Raw genomic sequence first — 22275 nt, 5'->3', positions numbered from 1 at the left:
ATGCTGCTATGAACATTGGGGTGCATGTATCTTTTTGAATTAATGGGGTTTTTTTCAGGATATATACCCAGGAGTAGAATTGCTGGGCCATATGGTAGTTCTATTTTTACTTTTTTGAGAAACCTTGGTACTGTTTTCCACAGTAGCTGTACAAATTTAAATTCCCACCAATGGTGTATGAGGGTTCCCCTTTCTCCATATCCTTGCCAACATTTGTTGTGTTCTTTTTGATGATAGCTATTATTACAGGTGTGAGGTGATACCTCATTGTTGTTTTTACTTGCATTTCTCTGATGATTAGCTATGTTGAGCACCTTTTCATGAACCTGTTGGCCATCTGTATGTCTTCTTTAGAAAAATGTCTATTCAGGTCTTTTGCCCATTTTTTTAAGTGAGGTTTGTTTTTTAGATGTTGAGTTTTATGAGCTGATTATATATTTTTGGATATTAACCCCTTATTGGTCATATCATTTGCAAATATTTTCTTTCCTTCAGTAGGTTGTCTTTTCATTTCATCATCGGTTTCCTTTGCTGTGCAAAAGATTTTAAGTCTAATTAGGTCCCATTTGTTTATTTTTGATTTTGTTTCCTTTGCTTTAGGAGACAGATCCAAAAAATATTGCTATGTCAAAGAGTGTTCTGGCTATATTTACTTCTGGGAGTTTTATGGTTTCAGGTCTCACATTTAGGTCTTTAATCCATTTTGAGTTTATTTTTGTATATGGTGTTAGAGAATGTCCTAATTTCATTCTTTTACATGTAGCTGTTCAGTTTTCCAAGCACCACTTATCGAAGAGACTGGCTTTTCTCTATTGTATATTCTTGCATCCTTTGTCATAGATTAATTGACCATAAGTGCATGGGTTTATTTCTGGACTCTCTATTCTGTTTTACTGATCTATGTGTCTGTTTATGTGCCAATACCATACTGGTTTTTTTGGGTTTTTTTTTGCAGTATGCGGGCCTCTCACTGCTGTGGCCTCTCCCGTTGCAGAGCACAGGCTCCAGACGCACAGGCTCAGCGGCCATGGCTCACGGGCCCAGCCGCTCTGCGGCATGTGGGATCCTCCTGGACCGGGGCACGAACCCGTGTCCCCTGCATCAGCAGGCGGACTCTCAACCACTGCGCCACAAGGGAAGCCCTACCATACTCTTTTGATTACTGTAGTTCTGAAGTCAGGGAGTGTGATACCTCCAGCTCCGTTCTTCTTTCTCAAATTTGTTTTGGCTATTTGGGGGCTTTCGTGTTTCCATACAAAGTTTAAAATTATTTGTTCTGGTTCTGTGAAAAATGCTCATGCTATTTTGATAGGGATTGCATTGAATCTGTAGATTGCCTTGGGTAGTGTGGTCATTTTATCAATATTCATTCTTACAGTTGGTGAACATGGTATATCTTTCCATCTGTTTGTGTCGTCTTCAATTTCTTTCATTAGTGTCTTAAAGTTTTCTGAGTACAGATCTTTTACCTCCTTAGGGTAGGTTTATTCCTAGGTATTTTATTCTTTTTGATTCAGTTATAAATGAGACTGTTTCCTTAATTTCTCTTTCTGATAGTTCATTGTTAGTGTATAGAAATGCAGCAGATTTATGTATGTTAATTTTGTATCCTGCAACTTTACCAAATTCATTGATGAGCTCTAGTATTTTTTTGGTGGCATCTTAAGGATTTTCTATGTAGAGTATCATGTTATTTTAATGCATGCAGACTACGTTTTCTTAGTTCTGTTTTGTCACTATAGTCCATTGAAACTTTGTGTACATCAATAAGCCACATTTCTCTATTTTGTCCAGAAGACTTGGGAGAAATTTTTACAAATGCTTTGATAAATCAAGATGAAGTATTTCAAAATTTTTTCTCTGATTTAGACATTCTAGCCACAGTTAATCTGTGCTGGTGTTCGGTAATCAGTGCATCCTTTTCAGAAAGATTTAGAACTATTCTATTTGATATTCATTTCTAGAGTTCTAGTCATGATCAACAATTAACACATTGGTGTAAAGCTTCATGAAGCCACTTTTCACCCCAATTTAGAAACTTTTCACCAGTTTTCTCAAACCTCCTTTATCTTTATAAAAATTCAAAAAGTAGCTAATGATTTGTAATTCCATATGCAAATCTTTCCACGACTCTCAACTATGATTTTGTGGGGAAGTTCACATCTAATTTCTAACTTCATGTCTTCTGACCTATAATTTGCTCTTTATAATGTGTTTTCTGTGCTTTCCAATTTGAATATGATTCTCTTTGTAGGCAAAGAAGGAAACAAAATAGGAACTGAGTAGTACTCCTCCTGTTCATCTATCCAAGTTCTAATGTAGCAAATTATCTTTCACACATGTGTTCTTTATAGTCCACTTTGCTCACCTCCCCACTCCATTCTCCCTCTTTCAGTATAAACATCATGTGTGCAGGAACTTTGCTTCATCACTTGCTGTATTCTTAGCACCTGGATGAGTTCAAACACCAGTAGGAGCTCAAAGAATAGTTGGCGAAGGAAGGAACCTCTTTTAGTAGCATTTTTGTCATGCTTTAAAAATTTTATATCTGTATCAGAGAAATTTTACAATAAAATTTCCTGTTTTCTGAGAAGAAATCTTGAAACTTTGTACTGCTGTTTCTAATAGTTCCATATATAATCCTTACATGTGAGTCTTTTCTGTCTTATTTATGAACATATTTTGACTTTATTAATTATAGTAAATAACCCTAAAAGATATTAGTAACCCCCCAAATGAATTCACAGCAACACTTATTTGATTGCTGAACAATTCATAGATTTCCCTCAATTAGCTTCAATCCAGGCTTGGAGCCTGCTATGTGGAGAGTCTTGGTCAAAGTTCTCAGGATTGTCAGTTGGACTTCTAGCTCAGATATTAATTTATTTTGGCTACTTGTTTTGTCACATCTTTTCTGACAACTTTTTGTAAGCCAGTTCAGCAGTTCAATTGTGCTGGAAATATTTTTGTCGATTTAGAATTCTTATCAAAAGAAACTTCAATTTCACTCTGCAAATCCAACACTGCTTTTCCCTTTACCTCCATTTCTTTGCACATAGAAACAGGGGTGAGAATAGTATTTATGTAAGACCTGTCCTTATTTCATAGTTTTGTTTTCTTTACTTTCACTCAAACTGTTGAAATGTGCTCTTTTTCTTGTAAATGTTTTTCTCCATTTATTTTTTTAAGCACAATCTCAGAATTGATATATTATTACTGATTTAAAACCGTAAGAATCTCTCAGTTGAATCAGTAAGGAGGTAAAAACCCTGCAAGGATACGTAAGAGACTTAAGAGAAGGTAGGTGGGTGGGAACCATCAGATGGAGAACAAAGCTGAGAGAAACATTTTTTTTTTTTTGCTATATAATTTTCTGTGTATTTTTTATATTAAGAACTATGTGAAAATGTTACATATTTAAAAATTAAAAAGAGAAAAAAGCCAAGAAATGCAATAGTTTAAAATACTTTTGTTGTCCAAGCTCTTAAATGACATAATAAAGGAACTAGATTAGGAATATTGAGGAAGTTTAGAGTCTTAACAGTTGATAAAGGATAACATCAGAGGTGAATCAATCATATATGGACGCAGGTTTCAGAAAAGTTCAAGTCCTTTGAGGTTTTTTTCCTCATAGTGTCACTCTTGTTGAGCTCTTCCTCTTCATTTCCCAGGGGACCACTTCAGTTTTCTCCCGTGTTTCCTCACACCTGTATTCCCTGGTCCCTGCTTCCATGTCCTCATTCATTATCTACATCTCACTTCTAGTCTAGTCATTCTTAGCATGATTTCATTGTGTCATCAGCTGATCAAGCATCTCTAGTGGTTCTTTGCTTCCTTCTACAACGAACTAAACTCCTCGAATTTATCTAGACCGGGGCTTCTCAACCTTGGCATTATCGACATTTTGGTCTGGATAATTCTTGTTTGTGGAAGGCTGTCTTGTGTAATGCAGGATGTTTAGCAGCAAACCTGACCTCTACCACTAAACTCCAAAAATGTCTCCAAACATTACCAGATGTCCCTTGTGGGGCGGGGCAAAATTGCCCCTCGTTGAGAGCCACTGATTTAACCCTATCCTATCTGTTAAACTCAACTTCTCACTGGTTAGTCTCTTTGCTTTTCTATTAATATGCTATGCTCATTGCAAACTTGGTTCAGATGGTTCCTTTCTCCATCTTGCAAAATTCTCTTCTCTTCCACATATGTGTAAATGCCATTCATCTTTCATTTTCTTCTGCTTAAATAGTAGCACTGATATCATAAAAATATTTTATGGCCCTTACTTATGAATGCAGTTCTTTCACCATCAGCAATGAATTAATGTATTTTAAAATAGTTCATTTTGCTTCACCAATTTCAATAAATCTGTATCTTTAGTTAATAATTCAGACCAATGACTCAGTTTCTACCATTATGCTTGCTTTTTAAAAAGTACTCAAAAAAATAAATAAATAAAATAAAATAAAATAAAAAGTACTCAATGATTTTTTTTTTGCTAGTGATTCTTATGTACATCAGTGCAGTCTTTTATTGGTAAACTGGATTACCTCAGAGCAATCAAAATAATTATTAACCAAAATATTTATGTCTGCTTTTATATATTATACTATCTGTATTACAATTTTTTGAAACTTAAGAGCCAGACAAAACTGTCTGGCCTTTTCTCTAAAATTATTTCATGTGGTTGCAATAGGATTCTGTGCTGAAGGTTAAAATTTGATAAATGAATTAAGGATCATCTGTAGCAGATGCTTTCCCTGGGATACACCAATTTTCCTCTATGTTTAATATGCTTACCTCTCTATGGCTTCTTTCTCTCCATTTTAAAATTAGTCCTAAGCAAACAAACAGAAATAACATTTTTGTTATCCTACATTTTACCCTTAAATTCCCTGCACCATCGACCTTCATTAGAAGGCGGTCTACTCTACATTACAAATGCCTAGCATAAACACTCCCCAGTTGCCACCAGAGAAGTACAATCCGTTGAAACTAACTTTACCATGTTAGCAGAGACCTCATAATTGATAAATCTAGTGGCTTAATGTAAGTTCTTCTCAAATAAGTAATAAAATGAGATATGTGAATCATCACCTTTTTTTCTTTTCTAAGTATGTCAAATGTTGTTTGGCCTCCAGATGGTCAAGTTAGAAGAATAGCCCTTCTTAATTATTTAAGGAACTCTTCCCCCCTCTTTTTGGACAGGACAGAATCCTGGAGCCTAAACAATTCAAGAAACTTAGAAAAGGGCCTTTGCCCTTCCACTATGATCGACACGTCACCATCTAGACCATTTCTCATGCTAGATATCTAATATTTCACAGATATTTCTTCTTCAGTTCTCACATTCCGTTGGTTAGTCTATCTCGAAACTGTTGACTTTCTAGCCCCTCTGTCATTTTCTTAATGTAGGCCCTCATCATCTCTTACTATTTCAAAGTCCTTCCAATAGTATAATTGTACCTATTTTCTCTGACCTTTATTCTCTCTTCACACAGAATTTTTTTAAAAGATTTTTTTGATGTGGGCCATTTTAAAAGTCTTTATTGAATTTGTTACAATATTGCTTCTGTTTTACGTTTTGGTTTTTTTGGCCCCGAAGCATGTGGGATCTTAGCTCCTCGACCAGGAATTGAACCTGCACCCCCTGCATTGGAAGGTGAAGTCTTAACCACTGGACCGCCAGGGAAGTCCCCTCTTTACACAGAGTTATACATAAAAAATAAAACTTGAAGTCTGTCCTTATCCGCCCCTCCCCCCAATTCTATTATTAACAGAGTAAATTGGACTGTTCCTCCCCCTTTTGCCCCATACTTCAAGTATCAGTTGCCCTGTTAAGACTTTCCTTTGATCTCATCTGTATAAATATGGGTCAGGAATATGGTGCGCTTCTGTCTCCAAGGGTCCTAGGGACCATGGCTAATCAAACATTTGATCTTAGTTCCAGAGACTCCAGGAGGCCTGAGAAAGGGCTGCTACAGCCTCTTAAGTGAAGGACTCTCTGAGGGCATTAATGGGAGTGCCTGTTGACTTTAATCTAGGCAGATTCTAGAGCCTTTTGCTAAAGTGGGCCCCATTTTAAAGTGGCTGATTCATTAGTAGCAGTAACAGTGAGATTAAGTAAAATTTGCAAGTGAGGAATATGTTGCCTCCAGAACCCCAAAAGAACTAAAAGGTGGTACACTTGTATGTCCTTAATGAGTGTGTGAATCGAAACTCCTTGGAGAAGAATGTCATCAGTACAATGTTATTACCTGTGCTTCTGGAGAAAGGCAGATGCAGGTAGATCTTGTCTGTGAAGTCTGTGAGGTGACAAAGCTGCTGAGGTCCTCCATGGCAGCCTACTAAAGGTGCATTGTATCCCTTCAGACATGAAGGTGAACTGTGACTAACAAATTGTTGAAATAGGCACACACTGAACAGAACAGATTAGCCAAATCTATAATAGCAATGTATTTACCAGTTATTAATTAGATGAGATTAGTAATTTTAATAATATCTGGTATTGGATTTGGGGCCTTAATGGGTAGGACCACAGCATTAAGGTTGTAGTGACCCACCAAGAGGCACCACTTACTTTTTCACATTTAAGAGCATGTAAAATCAGCTGTCAAATGCGCAAGGAGTGGTGTTAATGACCTGTTCATTAATTAGGTCCTAAATAAAATGTCCTGAACCAGGAAAGTGAGGCTCAAGAGGCGTATAGTTCTGTTGCCCTAATGTGGGCCCCACTTGGACTAGTTTTAAGTCCCTGGAGTCCCTGGAGTTTAGCCAGTTAGCACACCTTGTTTTGAATATTCCCACAGAGAGACTTGGAAGCCACCTCAGGCAGACACGGCAGTAGGCAACAAGGCTACTTAAGTGGAAGCTCAAATTCGGGTCCAACCAACTCTCAGGGTGCTTTAGAACCAATTAGTATACCAAGAGCAGAACCCCAGGAAGTTATTCAAGAGTCAGTGGTCATGACTGCTCACAGTGCCAACTGTCTCATAAGAAAGATTCTTTTGATGTTGAGACAGAGCGCATTGATAGTTGGAGAGATGAAAGGCAGAACTCTTGTCACTTACAGCTCCAAGGAGAGAGAACTGCCAGGCAGGGCCCACAGTGGGTTCCACACTGGGACAGGGTAACAGCAAGCTGCAGCAGTAGAGGGCAGCTCTTCTATGGCAAGTGGGATGGTGTTAGCTAGGTTTGTGGGGCCCCTGGGGATTGGCTAATTTGAATAATTTGGGGGGCTCCAGGGCTTTGGTGCTCTGTCTAGTTATCTGTTCCCTGGCCCTGGGGCAATTGGGGTGGGTGTTTAGTTGCCCAGAGTGTGAGCTCCAGTAAGGAGAGTGATTGGGATGTAGACTTAATGAGCTGCTCAGGAAAAGGAACTGACTGACCTCTAGTCAGGACCTTAAAACTGGGTCAAGATAGCATTGGGAAAACAAAACCAAAGCAACACTGTATTATACCTGTTTAAAAAAAAAAAAAAAAAGGCAGGTTACTGGGCCCCTCTCCAGACCTCCTGAATTGACTTTCTTGGGGAGGAGCCTGGGAATCCGTTAAGCTAATTTACAGTAAGGTTTCTAATTGTTCAGGTTGGACTCTGGAGTTAGCCTGTTTTTGGGTTACAGGCTACATTTGCCAGCCCTAGTCCCTGGACTCATATTTGTTACTGCACCTCTTTAGTTCCCAACTTTCTCACTGTAGAATTACATATAACAATAGCACCTACTTCCTAGGGTTGTACTGACCTAGCAGAGTGTGTGCCTCATCGTAAGTGCTTATGTTAACCTTCAAGATGCGTGAGTTTTAAAAATTCTTTGAAAGAGAAGGGACTAGAGGGTTTTGAAATTTTTTTGAAATAATATTTTTGAAAAGATTGTGATAGTTCCATCTTTAAAAAAAAAAACTAACACAAGCCCCAATAATTTTTAATATTAAGACTCTTAGGGGTCACTGAATCAAGGTAGCCATGAGAAAATCCTCTCCCTGCACTCTAGTATCTTCTTGAAGTCTTTTACTGTGTTGATAGTTCTATAGCAAAAAAAAAAACACAACAAAAAACAGATTTATTAAAAGCTGTTAATCTCCATTCCATCTTGAGAGAACTGATTACTACCGGCTTGCAACTTTAGAAACTGGAATGACCCTCTTGCCGTTTCCAAGATCTGTTTTTCTCCTTTCACTTTTTAGCCACACTGAAAGCAGAATTGTCCAGTAATGTGATGTTAGTGGTCTGCAAGAAAATCTGAAACGGCATTTCTCCATTTATAAGAAAATTATATTCCCTTCTCAAAGGACAAACCTCCCTGACTGTTGAAGGAGATCAGATATTTTTCAATTAACCTTAAAATAATGATAAGATTTATACTTTTTGTTCTGTTAGCAAAGTGCTTAGCAGACTTCCACCTGTCCTATTAACTTTAAATTACAATTTTAGTTTATTAGAACATAATTGTTAATACCAGTAATTGCAGTTTTAATGCACTAATTTTACAGGAGCTCCCACTGAATAAAATAAATAGAAAGCTATATTTCTTCCTATCTAATTGGTTAAATTATAAAGATTTCTTTAATAAATTCTTTATGCCTGTTATTAAAAACAGAGTGTCTATCTAGTTATTTTACTCATTGAAATTATAAAAATGAGTAACATTTGGCTTGTTAAGTGTTTACTAACTTCAAATAGTTGATTAAAGTAAAAAGAAACTTTTAACAATTTTTAGTGAAACAATCTTTACTTTCTTGTAGGTTATAGTCTATATAATTTAAACTTCTGTAGACCACGTACTTTTAAAGAAGACAAGTACCTTTCTCGTATCTTAATGAGTAAACATTCCTATACTTCATTCTACACCGAACTGCTCATACTCACTGTTTTTTTTAAACTACTAAATCGGTAATGTACCTATCACAGTGCCTGGAGCATGGCAGTTGGTGTTCAAACAATATGTTTGCTGTACATTTTATATTTTTCATCCTAGGTGTTACCATCATTCATCACTCTCTAACCCCTGTAGGTGTCTATTTCTTGTATGTCAATAATCATCATAATAGAATACCAGCAACATGGCTAGCATTTATTTTGTGCTCACTGTGTACCAAGGCAACAGCCTAAGTGCTTTGCATAACTGCTATTTCATTTATTCCTCAGAACACTCCTAGGATAAAAATATCATCATCTTTTTACAAAAGAGAAGGGTGAGGAATTAGATTCAATAACTTGTCCAGGGCCACACAATTCTTAAGTAGAAATCAGCATTCATACCCAACGCCTTAACACCACATTCCCTCTTTAAACCATCACCCAAATGGTTTCCTCTGTGGAGAAAGCATCCTTCTCTCAAGAAGCCCACCTCCAAGAGGTAACATTTGCTACCTGTATTAACAGGAGGGAGTTTGTTTTCAGATAAATTGTGTGGAGAGTAGCAGTGTGATAATTCATTTTCTAGTAATATTGCAATAACATATACTTTTAAAAGTAAAGAAACTGCAAATGGTTTCACCATCTTTAGTTTATCCTTCCTTGTGTGGGCCCTTATTAACTCCATCCAAAATGCAAGCTCCAACAAGCTTCACCAAAGCTTTTAGTGAAATACTTCAGGAAATTTTATATTTTTAAATGATTAAAGATCACCTTAATTTTACAAAGTGTCCTAAATGGCATTTATTATTATGCTCTATTATTGGCTGTTATTAGTTAAAACTGAATTACATTGAATATAGTTACTATATCATGTTTATTTTCCATGACAGCTTGTGTGTTTTCCATATCCCTCACTTTCCCCTTAATCTGTAAAAGTCAGTAATCAGTTATTTGTCCCTCTCTGGCATCAATAAAAGTATGTAAGTGTAGCTAATGAATTGTCAAACCGTTAAAATGAAGATATATTTTCCCTGCTTCCATGTATTATAAATTTATGATGTAAGGAGAGAATATGAAAGGGAATTTTTTAAAAAGGAAAAATACATCTAATTTATGAAGATTACTGTTTATGACACTCATTCTCTGGCTGTGGATTCCTCAACTTTTCCTTACTTCTGTTTGTCCCGTGGGCTTTTTTGTGAAATTAAACAAAACAATGCATATGAAGTACTTGCACATTACTGATAACATAAGCTTGTCTCAAGCTGGTTTCTCTTCTTTCTCCTCCTCCTCTTTCTGCTTTTTCTTCATAATTGCCATCATAATTATAATGAATTCTGCATAATATCCAGTTCAGTGGTGCACCACAGCTGACTTGCAAGATCCAATTGTTAAATTTCCAGGGATTTTGTGAGCCTGTTAGTAAAATAGCCATCATTAAAAGTTAAACTTTATAAACTTATGATTAAATTATACAAATGCATTAAGTACTAAAAAGATTTCTTTTTCTAGTTACTTTTATTGCATTTTATATTATCTATGCTCTTGAGGTTATTGTGGTCCATTGCAGCTGTATGGTAGAAATACAATATAATGATGTGCTACTGCCTATCCCCTCCCCAGCTCTCTATTCAGTGACATCATGTTGGTAGCTTGAAACTGGCAATAGTGGAATATTTACAGCACAGTAATCAGCAAATGCCACAAATTGAGGCATTTTTCCCCACTAGAGAGTCATTTAAAAAATTTACCTGGGGCAGGAAATATGTATACAAGATACTCCTAGAACATTTTATAGTGCCAGACTCAATCCATCCATCCATGCATCCATTCCATAGTGATGGAGGTATATCAGAGTGACACAGACCCCAACCGAAAGAGCTCTCAATGGCCAAAGCTGGAACAAATTGAGCAAAAAAATAAAGTAGTATTGGGCTTCCCTGGTGGCGCAGTGGTTGAGAGTCCGCCTGCCGATGCAGGGGACACCGGTTCACGTCCCGGTCCGGGAAGACCCCACATGCCGTGGAGCGGCTGGGCCCGTGAGCCATGGCTGATGAGCCTGCGCGTCCACAGCCTGCGCTCCGCAACGGGAGAGGCCACAACAGTGAGAGGCCCGCATATCGCAAAAAAAAAAAATAATAAAGTAGTATTGTATTATAACACAAAGTATAAAATAAATATTCAGTATCCATACTGATACAAACAAATGATTGAATAAATAAAGCACTGGGAGAGAATAGACAAATTTCAACTGCAGAAGAATTCCAAATAACTTATGTAGACACTCCACCCTAAGGAGGTGCAAGAGAATTTCCTGCTATTTAACTATGGGCTACACGTGGTGACTTCCTTCCAAAGAGTGCAGTATAAAAAGGGGTAGAAAAAGAGTAACTTTAAAGTAGAGAAAACTGACACACACTACCTCAGCCAGGTGATCAAGTCAAAATCAACAGTGATAAGTCATGTTGACACTGTGTGCCCTTGATTGATGTGGTGAAAATGGTCCTTTACTTCTTTTAGTCTTCCCCCCAAATCCAATAACCCCGGTCTAATCATGAGAAAAACATCAGACAAAGCCCACTTGAAGGACATTTCACAAAATATCTGACCAGTATTCCTCATAACCCATCATGGTCATCAAAAACAAGGAAAGTCTGGTAAACTGTCACAACTAAGAGGAGCCTTATGAGACACAGTGACTAAATGTAAAATAGTGTCCTGTATGGGATCTTGGAGCAGGAAAAGAATATTAGGTAAAAACTAAGAAAATCCAGGTAAAGTATGAATTTTAGTTAATAATATATCACTATTCATTCATTTCAACAAACACACCATACTAATGTAAGATGTTATTAGTAGGAGAAATTGAGTATGGGGTCTACAGAAACTTTCTATTATCTTCACAGTTTTTCTGTAAATTGAAAATTATTCTAAGATGTTTATTTAAAAATAGAAACATTTACTAACACACAACTGATCTGCCTAGGTTACTGTTTGAGGTTCTGCTCTAGATATCACCTGCTGAAGTTCTATGTGGTGCCCAGAGCTTAATAACTCTGGGCAGACATCAAGTCATTTTGTTGATAGGCCACTGGCTTATCCCTCAAGTATGTCATGCTGGGAGGACAAAAAAGGAAACTTTGTAAACCAGGCACTAATTAATAATTTTTATTAAACAAATTACACATCCACATCACATAGTTTGAATTCTTGTCAAATCACTATTGATCTGGAATATGTAAACCCGGGATGACAAACAGAAACAGATTTTTTAATACATATGTTTGAATGTATAGGTTAAAATTTCCTGCCTTTGACCTATATTTTACTCATATAGCTAGATTAGGGTTCTAAAGTTGGGGTGCAGACTCAAAACCTTCAGGGTTACGCTGGTAAATGAGTTGATTGACCATGGTGAAAGACAGTAGGGCCTGGTAGAGCCATCCATCAGACTAGAGAGCACATCCCAACCTCAAAGCATTCAAGTTGTATATTTATTAAAATGACTTTTTAGGCCAAGCAAAATTTGTCTCTGTTTTGGCAGGAATTTCTTTTTTTTTAAATTAAATTCTATAGTGCTTTACAATTTTCAAAAGTTCCTCACACATGATTTCATATAATAACCTTTTTTTCCCTCTACCCCTATATTGCCTCTCCCCTCTTCCCTCTCTCCATTGGTAGCCACTAGTTTGTTCTCTCTATCTGTGGGTCTACTTCTTTTTGTGTTTATTCACTAGTTTGTTTTCCTTTTTAGATTCCACACATAAGTAGTATCATACAGTGTTCGTCTTTCTCTTTCTGACTTATTTCACTCAGCAGAATGCCCTCCAAGTTCATCCATGTTGTTGCAAATGGCAAAATTTCATTCTTTTTTATGGCTGAGTAATATTCCATTGTGTGTGTGTGTGTGTGTGTGTGTGTGTGTGAGAGAGAGAGAGAGAGAGAGAGAGAGAGGGAGAGTTTCTTTATCCATTCATCTGCTGATGAACATTTAGGTTGGTTCCATACCTTGGCAATTGTAAATAATTATTGGTCTGAACATTGGGGTGCATGTATCTGTTTGAATTAGTGTTTTTTTTTTTTTTCTGTATATATACCCAGGAGTAGAATTGCTGGGTCATATGGTAGTTCTATTTTTAGTTTTTTGAGAAACCCCCATACTGTTTTCCACAGTGGCTGCACCAATTTACATTCCCACCAACAGTGTACAACGGTTCCCCTTTCTCCACATCCTTGCCAACATTTGGTATTTATAGGAACCTCTGCTTTAAATTGTCCATTAAATTCCAAAGGAATTCCTTTGACAGACTTGAGTGAAATTATGATTTATTTTGTTAATAGTCATATAGAAACGTAGATCCTCAGAAATTTTAATACATACTAGTGAAATTTCTCCATTTTAAAAATAGTTTGTTCAATGTGTTGATAAGTAATGTACATTTTTATACCAACTAGAAAAAGAAATCCCTTTCTACTATCTTTGTGAAAGTTTATCTCTAAAGCATATATTCTTAAAAATTCGTTAGTAAAATTTAGGATATTTTCAGCTTCATATTACTGGAAAGTCAATTTTTTTTTTTTAGTTTAGAGCTCTTTTGAGCCTATGTCCTCAAATAATATACTTTCTTTTACCAGAAAGTCTTAAAAATAATAAATTCCAAAAATAATGAATTATTGTATAAGTATACAAAAATTATTTTTCTCTAATATAAGTTCTATTATTAAAATTAGTTAAGGACAATGTATAAGCTAAATGTAAACCATTATTGTGAAAGAGTAGCAAACTAAGACTCTCAACCATGGCTTAATACTACAAAAATACTCAGAAAATAAGAAAATTCACTGGCTAGATTCTTTTGAACTAAAACAATATTTCCTATTATAGGAGCTGCAGGGGATACACAAATAATTATGTATGTCTCATGTAAAAATAAATCCATATCTCATATTGGATAAGATTCTTTGTATTTTGGGGCACTAATGCTAAAGTATCATTTTTTCCTTACCTCAAGATAATATATTTTAAATTTCTTAGCAATTTAAGATAGCATTACAAAGTCCTAAAAAAATCACCAATGACTTCCTTGTTACTAAATCCAATAGGTATAGTTTAGTTCTTACCTTACTTTGCTCACAGAAGTATTTGATTATATATATTTTTTCTTCTTAAAATACTCAGATCCTGAGCTCTCACATGTAATTTGCCTACTACCTCTCTAGCTTCTGTCACCATTATGTTTTCTGGCTCTTTTCCTTCTTGGCCTTCTCTCAGTATTGATATTCTTAAAACTTTCTTCTTCTCTCCTTTCCCACATGGCCAGATGACTTCATCTATTTTTGAGGCTCTCCAACAAAAATATATTGAAACATTGAAATGGATTTTTGAGTTTCCAGTGACCAAAGATTTTAAGAGTGAAAGTGTTTATTCTGAATTGAACTAGCATCATAGCTATTAGTAGTAAATATTCAATCAAAACAATGTATAATATTCATTTTGATAGTAAATATCCAACTTAAAATAATTTATTGGAAACACAACCCATAAATATATGAATTTGCTTTTCTTTCCATAGATATATAAGCTGAGAAGCTTCATTCTCATGGGTAAGTATAGGGAATGGAAGAAATTTTATTGGCCCAAAGTCACTCAGTTATTTGAACTTCTGAGCTAGATGATATTAACTAGCCTCTTTTATAAGTTTTCTTTTATTTAAAAATGTAACATTGATCTTTGAGAAATAAAATTAGGATTTTTAACCTTTTCATGATAAACATTATGCAAAACATGTAAGACACTGATGTTTGACAGTTCTCCCCAAGCGTTTTCTTATTCAGAATTCAGTATTGAGATTATTTACTCCCTGCTTTATACAAGTCTAAGATAGATGGACAAGGCACAGAACCTTGCCATGGGTTTGTCATAAGGAGAAATTAAGGTCCTGCTTGCTTCCGTATTTCTTACTAATTCTCTCCCTCAGTAGTGATACATTTTCAGACAGTCTAATAAGAGAAGCAGCAAGGTCTTTTAATGAAAATTGTCATTATTTCCTCTGTCCCACTATATAATATATTGAAATTTAGAGCATCCCAACACAGGCCATAATGCCCCAATTCTCCATCCATTATGGGGCCTTAAAAAAAAAGGTGCTTTCTCAGGCAGGCACATCTGTTTTCTGAAAACAACTTTAGAGAATTGAGGATATTAAATCCCTTAATATTTACCATGTGTTCATATGCTTTCAAAGTCTAAATACCCTGCCAGCAATACCCTCATCAGGTTTGCAGACCACTGTTCTAGCTATAGCACACTACTTGTGGTTTATGAACACGGCCATCTCTTTCCCATGGCTATATAAAAGCACAAGCTGTTCTCTGCTTTGAAAAACAATCACTTCACCCTTTTAGCTCACATTTCTTCTTTCGTGTGGAAATAGTGTCTCACCCTGGAACAAGAGGAGTGGGAGTGTTAGTCAATTTCATCTTATTCACGGTTATCAATATTCTTTGCACATAAATTTTTATGTGGTTACTGTTGGGGGGGCATTTCCTCCTCTATCCCTCTTGAGTTCTTATGGCTGGACTAATAATAAAATTGACACATGACAGATTAACAGGAGAAAAGAAACATTTTAATTCATGCATGTATGGCGGTCTCATAGAAATGGAACCTAAGAAGTGGCCAAAGCAGGCTGCTTTTACACTTTTTAGACAAAGAAACAATAAAATTGAAAGGAATTGACAGGATAAAGAAACTTAGGTTTGGGTGCTTGATTAATAAGGAATTCAAGCAAAGTCTGGGCTTGGATAATAAATTACTAAAAAAGTAGCAAGGTTTGTTTATACAGGCTTCTTGGCCCTGAATTCCCATCTCTGATGATAAAGACATCTTTCTACCTCCTGGTACAGGGAGGGCACCTTTCATATGGGAGATTTATTTTCTGCTTTCAGAGAGACAGAGAGGAAGGTCAAAGTGTCTCTCTTGAATCAGCTATTTCTTAAGTAACTTTAATTCAGAATAATCAATATGCCATTGAGGCATCTTTGGGGGCAGCTTGCCCAACATTATCATTACTGTACTATTAATAATAATCACTTGTGTTTATGTCTCTAAATTAGTTTCTAGGCCCAGTTGCACTGGGAGGGAGTGGTTCCCCATATACCACCAAGTAGTTTTCTGGATAGCAGCTGGGTGTCCTACAATTCATTTCAATTCTACTTGGAGATAGCATCAGATTCCACAGGTTGAGGGCTCATTCCCATGCAAGTGCCCCCCTCCCACTTCAGATGCCAACTGCAAGCCCAGGTTATCACCTGTGTTTCTGACCAGCTGGGTATATATTGGAGTTTCCAAAGACCCCCTTCCTTGGGTTTGATTAATTTGCTAGAGCAGCTTACAGAATTCAGAGAAATATTTTACTTACTAGATTACTCTGAGGCAGGCTGGGACCTGGGCCCCTTTGCTGCAGTGCTTGCACCTGGACACTCCTCGAGCCAACAGAATACAAAGAAACTGTATGGGACTAAAAATAACTGCGTGCAGGCTGGGCAAATTCCAGACAAAAGATACAAAGAGACCAAAACACCCAACTGCCACTTTTGAAGAGCCTACCCCTGGAGACAGCCCTGCCCTCATCCCATATAAGGAACAAGCTCATCCGCCCTCCTCAGGGAGCGAGCAAGCAAGGGAACCTGTTGTTTGTTCTTGCTCCCCTCTGCTGCAGCAGGGGCCCCAGTAAAGCCTTGCCTGAATTTCTTGGCTGGCCTCTCATCAATTTCTATTGATTAAGGAGGCCAAGAACCCTGCTCGGTAACACTGGTTTATTGTAGAAGAATATAAAAGAGGAACATCCAGATAGAAGACATGTGTAGGGCAAGGTACGTGGAAAGGGTGCAGAGCTTCCATGCCCTCTCTGAGCTCGCCAGTGTCCCCGCACTTCCATGTGTTCACCAATCCAGAAGCATGAACCCAGTCCTTTTGGGTTTTTTTGAGGCTTCATTACATAGACATGACTAAATCATTTGCCATTGGCAATAGATTCATCCTCCAGCCCCTCTCTCCTCCCCAGGGTTGGCAGTGGGACTGAAAGTTCTAAACCACTAATCACAGGGTTGGCTCCTCTAGCAACCAGCACTATCCAACTGTCACCTCATTAATGTAACGAAAGACACCTTTATGGCTCTCATCACTTAAGAAAGGTCAATGGTTTGGGAGCTCTGAGCCAGGAACTGAGGAGGAAGACCAAATACCTATTTCTTATTAGAAATCACAATATCACAGCCTCTTCCATTAGATTCAGAAAATTTCTATGAGGCAGATTGAATAACACATGTTCCTATCCTCAATATTTTGCATCATGGCTTTTTTTTTTTACATCTTTATTGGAGTATAATTGCTTAAAAATGGTGTGTTAGTTTCTGCTTTATAACATAATGAATCAGTTATACATATACATATGTTTCCATATCCCCTCCCTCTTGCGTCTCCCTCCGACCCTCCCTATCCCAACCCTCCAGGCGGTCACAAAGCACCGAGTTGATCTCCCGGTGCTATGCGGCTGCTTCCCACTAGCTATCTACCTTACGTTTGGTAGTGTATATATGTCCATGCCTCTCTTTCGCTTTGTCAGAGCTTACCCTTCCCCCTCCCCATATCCTCAAGTCCATTCTCTAGTAGGTCTGTGTCTTTATTCCTGTCTTACCCCTAGGTTCTTCGTGACATTTTTTTTTTCTTAAATTCCATATATATGTGTCAGCATACAGTATTTGTCTTTCTCTTTCTGACTTACTTCACTCTGTATGACAGACTCTAGGTCCATCCACCTCATTACAAATAGCTCAATTTCGTTTCTTTTTATGGCTGAGTAATATTCCATTGTATATATGTGCCACATCTTCTTTATCCATTCCTCCGATGATGGACACTTAGGTTGTTTCCATCTCCGGACTATTGTAAATAGGGCTGCTATGAACATTTTGGTACATGACTCTTTTTGAATTATGGTTTTCTCAGGGTATATGCCCAGTAGTGGGATTGCTGGGTCATATGGTAGTTCTATTTGTAGTTTTTTAAGGAACCTCCATACTGTTCTCCATAGTGGCTCTACCAATTCACATTCCCACCAGCAGTGCAAGAGTGTTCCCTTTTTTCCACACCCTCTCCAGCATTTATTGTTTCTAGATTTTTTGATGATGGCCTTTCTGACTGGTGTGAGATGATATCTCATTGTAGTTTTGATTTGCATTTCTCTAATGATTAAAGATGTTGAGCATCCTTTCATGTGTTTGTTGGCAGTCTGTATATCTTCTTTGGAAAAATGTCTATTTAGGTCTTCTGCCCATTTTTGGATTGGGTTGTTTGTTTTTTTGTTATTGAGCTGCATGAGCTGCTTATAAATTTTGGAGATTAATCCTTTGTCAGTTGCTTCATTTGCAAATATCTTCTCCCATTCTGAGGGTTGTCTTTTGGTCTTGTTTATGGTTTCCTTTGCTGTGCAAAAGCTTTTAAGATTCATTAGGTCCCATGTGTTTATTTTTGTCTTTATTTCCATTTCTCTAGGAGGTGGGTCAAAAAGGATCTTGCTGTGATTTATGTCATAGAGTGTTCTGCCTATGTTTTCCTCTAAGAGTTTGATAGTGTCTGGCCTTACATTTAGGTCTTTAATCCATTTTGAGCTTATTTTTATGTATGGTGTTAGGGAGTGATCTAATCTCATACTTTTACATGTCCCTGTCCAGTTTTCCCAGCACCACTTATTGAAGAGACTGTCCTTTCTCCAGTGTACATTCCTGCCTCCTTTCTCAAAGATAAGGTGACCATATGTGCATGGGTTTATCTCTGGGCTTTCTATCTTGTTCCATTGATTTATCTTTCTGTTTTTGTGCCAGTGCCATACTGTCTTGATTACTGTAGCTTTGTAGTATAGTCTGAAGTCAGGGAGCCTGATTCCTCCAGCTCCATTTTTCGTTCTCAAGATTGCTTTGGCTATTCGGGGTCTTTTGTGCTACCATACAAATTGTGAAATTTTTTGTTCTGGTTCTGTGAAAAATGCCAGTGGTAGTTTGATAGGGATTGCATTGAATCTGTAGATTGCTTTGGGTAGTAGAGTCATTTTCACAATGTTGATTCTTCCAATCCAAGAACATGGTATATCTCTCCATCTATTTGTATCATCTTTAATTTCTTTCATCAGTGTCTTAGAATTTTCTGCATACAGGTCTTTTGTCTCCTTAGGTAGGTTTATTCCTAGATATTTTATTCTTTTTCTTGCACTGGTAAATGGGAGTGTTTTCTTGATTTCACTTTCAGATTTTTCATCATTAGTATATAGGAATGCCAGAGATTTCTCTGCATTAATTTTGTATCCTGCTACTTTACCAAATTCATTGATTAGCTCTAGTAGTTTTCTGGTAGCATCTTTAGGATTCTCTATGTATAGCATCCTGTCATCTGCAAACAGTGACAGCTTTACTTCTTCTTTTCTGATTTGGATTCCTTTTATTTCCTTTTCTTCTCTGATTGCTGTGGCTAAAACTTCCAAAACTATGTTGAATAAGAGTGGTGAGAGTGGGCAACCTTGTCTTGTTCCTGATCTTAGTGGAAATGGTTTCAGTTTTTCACCATTGAGGACGATGTTGGCTGTGGGTTTGTCATATATGGCCTTTATTATGTTGAGGAAAGTTCCCTCTATGCCTACTTTCTGCAGGGTTTTTATCATAAATGGGTGTTGAATTTTGTCAAAAGCTTTCTCTGCATCTATTGAGATGATCATATGGTTTTTCTCCTTCAATTTGTTAGTATGGTGTATCACGTTGATTGATTTGCGTATATTGAAGAATCCTTGCATTCCTGGAATAAACCCCACTTGATCATGGTGTATGATCCTTTTAATGTGCTGTTGGATTCTGTTTGCTAGTATTTTGTTGAGGATTTTTGCATCTATGTTCATCAGTGATATTGGCCTGTCGTTTTCTTTCTTTGTGACATCCTTGTCTGGTTTTGGTATCAAGGTGATGGTGGCCTTGTAGAATGAGTTTGGGAGTGTTCCTCCCTCTGCTATATTTTGGAAGAGTTTGAGAAGGATAGGTGTTAGCTCTTCTCTAAATGTTTGATAGAATTCGACTGTGAAGCCATCTGGTCCTGGGCTTTTGTTTGTTGGAAGATTTCTTATCACAGTTTCACTTTCAGTGCTTGTGATTGGTCTGTTCATATTTTCTATTTCTTCCTGATTCAGTTTTGGAAGGTTGTGCATTGCTAAGAATTTGTCCATTTCTTCCAGGTTGTCCATTTTATTGGCATAGAGTTGCTTGTAGTAATCTTTCATGATCTTTTGTATTTCTGCAGTGTCAGTTGTTACTTCTCCTTTTTCATTTCTAATTCTATTGATTTGAGTCTTCTCCCTTTTTTTCTTGATGAATCTGGCTAATGGTTTATCAATTTGGTTTATCTTCTCAAAGAACCAGCTTTTAGTTTTATTGATCTTTGCTATTGTTTCCTTCATTTCTTTTTCATTTATTTCTGATCTGATTTTTATGATTTCTTTCCTTCTGCTAACTTTGGGGTTTTTTTGTTCTTCTTTCTCTGATTGCTTTAGGTGCAAGGTTAGGTTGTTTATTCGAGATGTTTCCTGTTTCTTAAGGTGGGATTGTATTGCTATAAACTTCCCTCTTAGAACTGCTTTTGCTGCATCCCATAGGTTTTGGGTCGTCGTGTCTCCATTGTCATTTGTTTCTAGGTATTTTTTAATTTCCTCTTTGATTTCTTCAGTGGTCACTTCGTTATTAAGTATTGTTTAGCCTCCATGTGTTTGTATTTTCTACAGATCTTTTCCTGTAATTGATATCTAGTCTCATAGCATTGTGGTCAGAAAAGATACTTGATACAATTTCAATTTTCTTAAATTTACCAAGGCTTGATTTGTGACCCAAGATATGATCTATCCTGGAGAATGTTCCATGAGCACTTGAGAAAAATGTGTATTCTGTTGTTTTTGGATGGAATGTCCTATAAATATCAATGAAGTCCATCTTGTTTAATGTATCATTTAAAGCTTGTGTTTCCTTATTTATTTTCATTTTGGATGATCTGTCCATTGGTGAAAGTGGGTGTTAAAGTCCCCTACTATGAATGTGTTACTGTTGATTTCCCCTTTTATGTCTCTTAGTATTTGCCTTATGTATTGAGGTGCTCCTATTTTGGGTACATAAATATTTATAATTGTTATATCTTCTTCTTAGATCGATCCCTTGATCATTATGTAGTGTCTTTCTTTGTCTCTTCTAGTAGTCTTTATTTTAAAGTCTATTTTGTCTGATATGAGAATTGCTACTGCAGCTTTCTTTTGGTTTCGATTTGCATGGAATATCTTTTTCCATCCCCTTACTTTCAGTCTGTATGTGTCTCTAGGTCTGAAGTGGGTCTCTTGTAGACAGCATATATATGGGTCTTGTTTTTGTATCCACTCAGCCAATCTTTGTCTTTTGGTGGGAGCATTTAGTCCATTTACATTTAAGGTAATTATCGATATGTATGTTCCTATTCCCATTTTCTTAATTGTTTTGGGTTCGTTATTGTAGGTTTTTTCCTTCTGGTGTGTTTGTTGCCTAGAGAAGTTCCTTTAACATTTGTTGTAAAGCTGGTTTGGTGGTGCTGAACTCTCTCAGCTTTTGCTTGTCTGTAAAGGTTTTAATTTCTCCATCAAATGTGAATGAGATCCTTGCTGAGTAGAGTAATCTTGGTTGCAGGTTTTTCTCCTTCATCACTTTAAATATGTCCTGCCAGTCCCTTCTGGCTTTCAGAGTTTTTGCTGAAAGATCAGCTGTTAACCTTATGGGGATTCCCTTGTGTGTTATTTGTTGTTTTTCCCTTCCTGCTTTTAATATGTTTTCTTTGTATTTAATTTTTGACAGTTTGATTAATATGTGTCTTGGCATATTTCTCCTTGGATTTATCCTGTATGGGACTCTCTGTGCCTCCTGGACTTGACTATTTCCTTTCCCATATTAGGGAAGTTTTCAACTATAATCTCTTCAAATATTTTCTCAGTCCCTTTCTTTTTCTCTTCTTCTTCTGGAACCCCTATAATTCGAATGTTGGTGTGTTTAATGTTGTCCCAGAGGTCTCTGAGACTGTCCTCAGTTCTTTTCATTCTTTTTTCTTTCTTCTGCTCTCCAGTAGTTATTTCCACTATTTTATCTTCCACGTCACTTATCCGTTCTTCTGCCTCAGTTATTCTGGTATTGATCCCATCTAGAGTATTTTTCATTTCATTTATTGTGTTTTTAATCATTGCTTGATTTGTCTTTATTTTTTCTAGGTCCTTGTTAACTGTTTCTTGCATTTTGTCTATTCTATTTCCAAGATTTTGGATCATCTTTACTATCATTATTCTAAATTCTTTTTCAGGTATACCGCCTATTTCCTC

The sequence above is a fragment of the Hyperoodon ampullatus genome, assembly GCF_949752795.1.
Source record: "Hyperoodon ampullatus genome assembly, chromosome: 4".
NCBI lineage: Eukaryota > Metazoa > Chordata > Mammalia > Artiodactyla > Ziphiidae > Hyperoodon > Hyperoodon ampullatus.
This window is presented reverse-complemented; position numbering follows the sequence as displayed.